The 6,000-nt window shown below is 51.0% G+C and overlaps 1 long non-coding RNA gene across 1 annotated transcript; it reads right to left on the bottom strand.

Annotated features, from left to right (window-relative positions):
* Nucleotides 1-310: 310 nt before the first annotated feature.
* LOC113875771 lies at nt 311-3,347 on the bottom strand. The gene is made up of 3 exons (XR_003506345.1): nt 2,668-3,347; nt 2,121-2,351; nt 311-1,643 (listed from the first exon to the last, which is right to left on the bottom strand). It is a non-coding gene; the product is annotated as an uncharacterized LOC113875771 (long non-coding RNA).
* Nucleotides 3,348-6,000: the final 2,653 nt, after the last annotated feature.

Here is a 6,000-nt window from a genome sequence, read left to right as displayed (position 1 = left end):
ATAAGTCCCCTCCCGACACCCAGGCAGGCAACTTTTTGTGGCTTTCACTTCAGGAAAGTTGAGGTGGGTGCGTAGAGGTAGAGGGAGGCGGGGAGGCTGGAGGGTGGGAATTCCACCCACACAGATGGGCCTCTGAAACCTCCAAGTTCTTCTCACTGCCCCTGCTGTGACTGGTTGTGTTTCTAAAACATGGCTGTCCTCTTGATCATCAAAATCGTGCAAGTTATGGATGGGGTACCCCTGGCAGGGGGTGGGAGGGGAGTTGACAGTTTTAGTAATATTAGATTTCTTAAGCTGAGTGGAAGGGCAGGGGTGTTTGTAACACAGATCCCCAAACCACTGCCCGTCTCTATTAGGGCCACATGGCTTTCCAAATCCAGAATTCTGTGGATTTTAGAAGGTAGTACAGGGTGCATGCACACTAGGTACGTTACAGGACACGCCCGTGGGATCACGGTGATGCCCTGCAGTCAAGCCCACTGATATTTCTCAGCATATGAATGATCACATGAAGCAAGATAAGTACTGTGTTAATATTATTAACAGCCTTCCATCCAAGAGGTCACGTTTGCTGACAAAATGTAAAAAAATCTTGCAGCCTTCAGAGCTTGTTTGATTTTGTCTTGCAAATGGGATTGACAGTCTTAGTGGTGGCAAGTGAGATCTGTGATCTTCACTGCAGCGTGAAGGAGCTTTTAGTTGCGGCAAGCACTGTATGGTGCCCTGACCAGGGATTGAACCCAGGCCCTCTCCATTCGGAGCACAGAGTCTTAGCCACTGGACCACCAGGGAAGTCCCTTCAATATCTCTTCATGCATGAAAATGACAGCCAACTGTAATGTAGGCACATGGTGGAAAACAGAGAAAAGCATAAAGAAAAAAACTCACCCTGCTCATTCACGGCCATCACCCATTTGCCATAACTAAGAGATCAATGTGGGTTCATTGCTATTAACCACATTCCAGACTTTGAATTTCACAAGTTTTTTCACTGATATACTTTTTCTGTCCTAGGACCCAATCCAGGTTAGCACATTGCCTTTAGGTTTTTTTAAAAAATCTTAAAAAAATTTATATTATTTACTTTTTTTTTTAATCTGAAAAGTTCAGAGTCCTCTAACAACCAGCTATAAACCCCGTCTCCCGGAGTGCCCTTCTTCTTTCCTCCTCCCCTGCCTTTTCTCGGAGCCCCCTCTTATTTCTGGTTCCTGAGGACTTCCCTTCTTGCATTTGAGTCTAACTATGGACATCATGCTTTTTAGGAAACTGTTAACCAAGACTTGGGCGTGCTGGAGTGCTTCCAGAAATCAGTTTGAAGCAACTCTTCAGGGGCAGAGAGAGTGCCAAGCAGATGTGTCCTGGCCAGGGAAGAGCAGTTCCAGGACCAGGGTGGGAGTGGGGGGGTGGGTGCAGCCTGCAGGGGGAGGAATCCCAGGTTGGCTGAGGGAGGGGTTGTTTTCTGGGAGGTGGGTAAAGGACTTGCAAATCAGGCCAGGAGTTAGGTCGAGATCACGTCAAGGAGACTTAAAGGCCCGAAGAAAGGAGTAGCAGCACAAAGATGGCTTTGGCGTGGGGTGTGGAAGGACGTTCCTTGGTTTGCCACTGGTGCAGAATGGCTGGACTGGGGAGGCGTCAGCCTGAACCTGTGTTAAAGTGATAAGAGGAGTGGCCCTCAAGCGTCCTTCATTGCACACAGGGAGCTCCAGAGGCCGAGAACCAGGATGCTTGTTCAAGGTCACAGGTCACATTCACATCAGAGTCCGTGACTGTGGCCCCAGCATTTTTATGTAAGTATGGATGGGTTTCCAACAACAGCTGTTTCGTTCTTACTCTGGGCCAGGCCCACATAGCTCCTGACTTCATGAATCATAAAGCTTAGAGGGCATGGACAGTGATAGATAATACCTAACTAGCCAAACAAAAGACTATGTAACCACTCATTGTGCCTGGAGCTATGAATTAAAGCCAGGTGGTCAGAGAAGGGGCTTATACAACTCATAACCCCAAATTAGGAGGCTATTTGAAAGTTATCTAGTGCTCTGGGTCTTGGACTTTGGCCTACATCAGAATCACCTGCAGGGGTGGTTAAAACAGATTCCTGGCTCATGCTCAGTTTCTACCTTGGTGGGCCGAGCGTGGTGCCTAGGGTCTGCATCTCCAACAAGCTCTCTCCCAGGTGGTGCCAATGCTGCTGGTTGAGGGGCCACGCTTGGTCTCCGGAGTATAAAAATGCAGTTAGATCCATGGCTAGCAGATGACGTATCACTTGGCTTTGCTGATGGTTTCATTTCAGAGGTGGAGGAAGTGAGCCATGCGGGGAAGTCCTGATACCCGTTCAAACCTGAAAGAAGCTGTTGAGAATGTGGATAAGTGAGAATTCAGGAGAGGAAGAGCCACGTGATCCCCCAGCTGCAGGTCCTGGGGAACTCCCTTCCATTTTCAGATGACTGGTGCTAGGCTGTCTCCAAGAGTCCCTGGGGCCCACTGCTCCGCACACCTCTCCCATCACTCAGCATGGAGAGTCAAGGGTCCTGGGCTTGCGGGTTGCTGTCTGCTCTGAGGAGGGCCCCCTCTCACAGTGAACCTGGTTTCTTCCCCTCTACCCCCACTGCCCTGGAGATATATCTATTGGGCTGCTGTCTGCAGGCCTCTGAGCCTTGTAGTTACCCAGCCTTGAGACCAAAGAAGGGCCAGGAAACAGCAACAGAGACATCAATGGTTTATTAGACAGGAGATCTTAAGCAGGAGGTCCTGGAGTGACTGGCTATCCTAGACAGAATGTGGCAGAAGGGGAGGAGGAGGCTACTATTTATAGAATAACTAACATCACGTGGGTCTCATCAGTTACCAGGGAAACCAGCAGCTAGGGCGTGTCCCTCACCACCCTTCAGGTTAAGGACCACGACTATCTGAATCACTTTGAGGGCAGGTGTTTCCCTTTAATAAACTAGCAGGTGGAGCCATTCTGACCTCAGGATTAGAACAGTCAATCCCTAACCGGGGGCCCCAGGGCAAAGGTATTCCTGTGAGTTGGGGGTAGGTGAAGCAGAGAGTCCTCGAACGGGGGGTGTACAAAGAGCAAGTGAACTTGTAGAGTAGCCTGATCAGACACCATCCCTACCATCCACGCCTCCTACTCCAGGAAGGAGATTTTCTTAAACCTCTTGGATTCTGCAGTGGGGTGACTGGTTGACTCAGCAAATCCCACCCTCGTCCCTCTGATGTCAAGCATAGAATATTGGTGGGGGAAATGCTGTTCCTTTCCTCCAGGACTTGTGACCTGACTTCTGGTAAGGGAGAAGACTCCAGAGTCGTGATTGGGAGGAAGAGGCACCATGAACGATGGAAGCAAGGGTGAGGGGAGGTGGGGGTTGGGAGGGCATAAACCGGAAGGGCCTGCCCGAGCAAAGGTCTAGCAGCTGGCATGGCAAATCCCTTGAGAGTGCTCAAAAAGTCTCTCTGCAGAGTGCCCTAAATATAGACAGAAGCACTTGGAATAATTCCTAGAGTTTCTTTTCTGGGGGATGGGAGCACAGGGCCAAATTTGCATCTCTCTCCTTTTTTTAAAGTATACTTTTAAAAATCATTGTGATTTTAAAACTGATTTTTATTTATTTATTTTTGGTTGTGCTGGGTCTTCGTTGCTATGCTGGCTTTTCTCTAGCTGCAGTGAGTGGGGCCTACTCCCTGGTAGGGTGCGTGGGCTTCTCATTGCGGTGGTTTCTCCTGTTGTGGATCCCGGGCTCTAGAGCACAGGTGCAATTGTGGTGGCACATGGGCTTTGTTTGCCCGGAGGCATATGGGATCTTCCCAGATCTTGGATGGAACCTATCTATGTCTCCTGCATTGGCAGGCGGATTCTATACCACTGAGCAACCAGGAAAGCCCTGCATCTCTTTTTGACTTCAGGATTAAACTGACTTTTTTCCACATTGACCAAGGTAGGTGGTCTTGGCAGACCTGGAGAAATAAGCCCCAAAGTATCTCATGTCTTAAAAAAAAAAAAAAAAAAAACAACAACAAAGGGCCCTGATGTCTGTCTGCAATAGGATCAGATGATCCTTCCCTAATCTCACGGCCCTTCTGCCTGTGTTTGTGTTGGGAAGACAATGAGATTGGAGAAATGGGATCCTGGTGATGTCAATTAAGGGGGTAGGGAGGGCAGGAGAGCTCTCTGGGCCTTGGATCCCCTCTGTGGATGGGACGATAGTCCCAGCACATATACGCCCCCACCCCAGGGCCTAGGAGGGACCACTTGGGAGATATACCACTTGGGGGGTGGGGGACAGGAAGAGAGGATGGGTTAGGATGTAGTTTCTCGTGGACATGTGGATGAATGCCCTGCAGGCCATGGGGCCGTCTGTCCCATGGGTCACTTTGTGCCCGGGGAGGTTCACCGTGGGCCTGTGACCTGCGGAGCAGTATTGAGTCTGCCCAGAACTCCCTGTGGATGAGCATCACCACTATGGGTGCCCTTTGAGGTCGCGTCTCCAACGTGTGGTCTAGAGGAGGGTTTGGGGACACATGCCTGAGACCAAGGCTCTTGCTCACCTTCTAGACTCTTCCCAGACAGAGCTGCAAGTGCCCCTGACTCTCAGTCATCGAAGCTTAGTGGTCCTGGGTCCCCACTCTCAAGGTGCCATTCCCCGCAGGTGGCAATGCACACCCACAACCCGGCCAGAGCACGGACCCTGGCTCCTGGTTCAGTGGAGAATATCGTGTCTGGCTCAACCCATCTTTTTTTTTTTTTTTTTTTCAGTTGTGCTGGGTCTTCGCTGCCGTGTGCCGGCTCTCTAGTTGCAGTGAGCCGGGGCTACTCTCCAGCTGCGGTGCTCAGACTTCTCACTGTGGTGGCTTCTCTTGTGGAGGGGCTCTAGAGTGCTGGCCCAGCAGCTGTGGCACTCAGGCTTTGGTTGCCCGCGGCATGTGAGACCTTCCTGGACCAGGGATCAAACCTGTGTCCCCTGCATTGGCAGGCGGATTCTAATCCACTGGACCACCAAGGAAGTCCACACAGGCCTTGCAATGGCACTTCAAGTGGCAGCAAGAGCCCTGGGCTGGGAGGCTGAGGCTTGGTTCCTGCCCAGCCCTGGGCCTCATTTTCCCCTCCTGTAAAATGAGAGGGTTAGACCTGATGATCCCCAAGTTCCCTTTTGATGCTGACCTTGTAAGATATTTGTCCACATGACATGACTCTAACGGCGGAATCTCAGGCACCATTACTGGGGTGAGCAGGAGGTATTTTGGAGAAGGCCCTGCCTAGCGCGTTCTGCTGCCTTCCCCACAGGACAAGTTGAGCTGGCCCTGCAGTCTTTTTGAATATCTGCCTGTGCATATGGCTTTGGTAGAGAGGAAGGGAGCAGGAGCTAGAATTACCCTGGCTGGGTTTCCCAGCCTCCTCCTCGGTCAGCAGAGAGCATCTCTCAGACAATCTCTCTTCTCTCCGCCTTTGACCCCCTTCCCCAGCTACCAGCAGAAGTCCCATTTCCTGACCTGCTTCCTGCATGAGCTGTCACTCATTTCTGTCCCATGTGGTTCCAGCGTTGGGCAGGAAATACGGGACTGTGGGGGCTTCAGATTCAGACGACAGCAGGGAGGGTAAGGGGATGGCACCAAGGTCCAGTTTCTCATGGAAGAGGGGGAGGGTGGAGCCTCTAAAAAGCAAATCAGACTTTAACATGGAAGAGAAACTCTGATGAGCCTCAGCCAGACCACTTTATGATGCTCAAAGCATATGTCTTCTTCCCACCTCAGGCTAGAATACAAGAGGTTTCTTTCTGCCATCTCAGTCTTGGGAGGTACCAGGCTCCTGAGAAGCTGTGTGAAGAAAATCCCTCACTGCCACATTGGCCAAATGGAATGGGGAAATGGCACAGGAAGACACTGGCATGTGCAAAGTCCCTGGGGTAGAAGGGAACACGAAAGAGTCAAGAACCTGAAAGGAGGTCGATGTAGCAGGGAGGAGAGGGAGAGAGGGGAGGCCTGGGTCCACGCTGTGAA

Source organism: Bos indicus x Bos taurus, chromosome 18 (assembly GCF_003369695.1).
Source record: "Bos indicus x Bos taurus breed Angus x Brahman F1 hybrid chromosome 18, Bos_hybrid_MaternalHap_v2.0, whole genome shotgun sequence".
NCBI lineage: Eukaryota > Metazoa > Chordata > Mammalia > Artiodactyla > Bovidae > Bos > Bos indicus x Bos taurus.
This window is presented reverse-complemented; position numbering and strand designations above follow the sequence as displayed.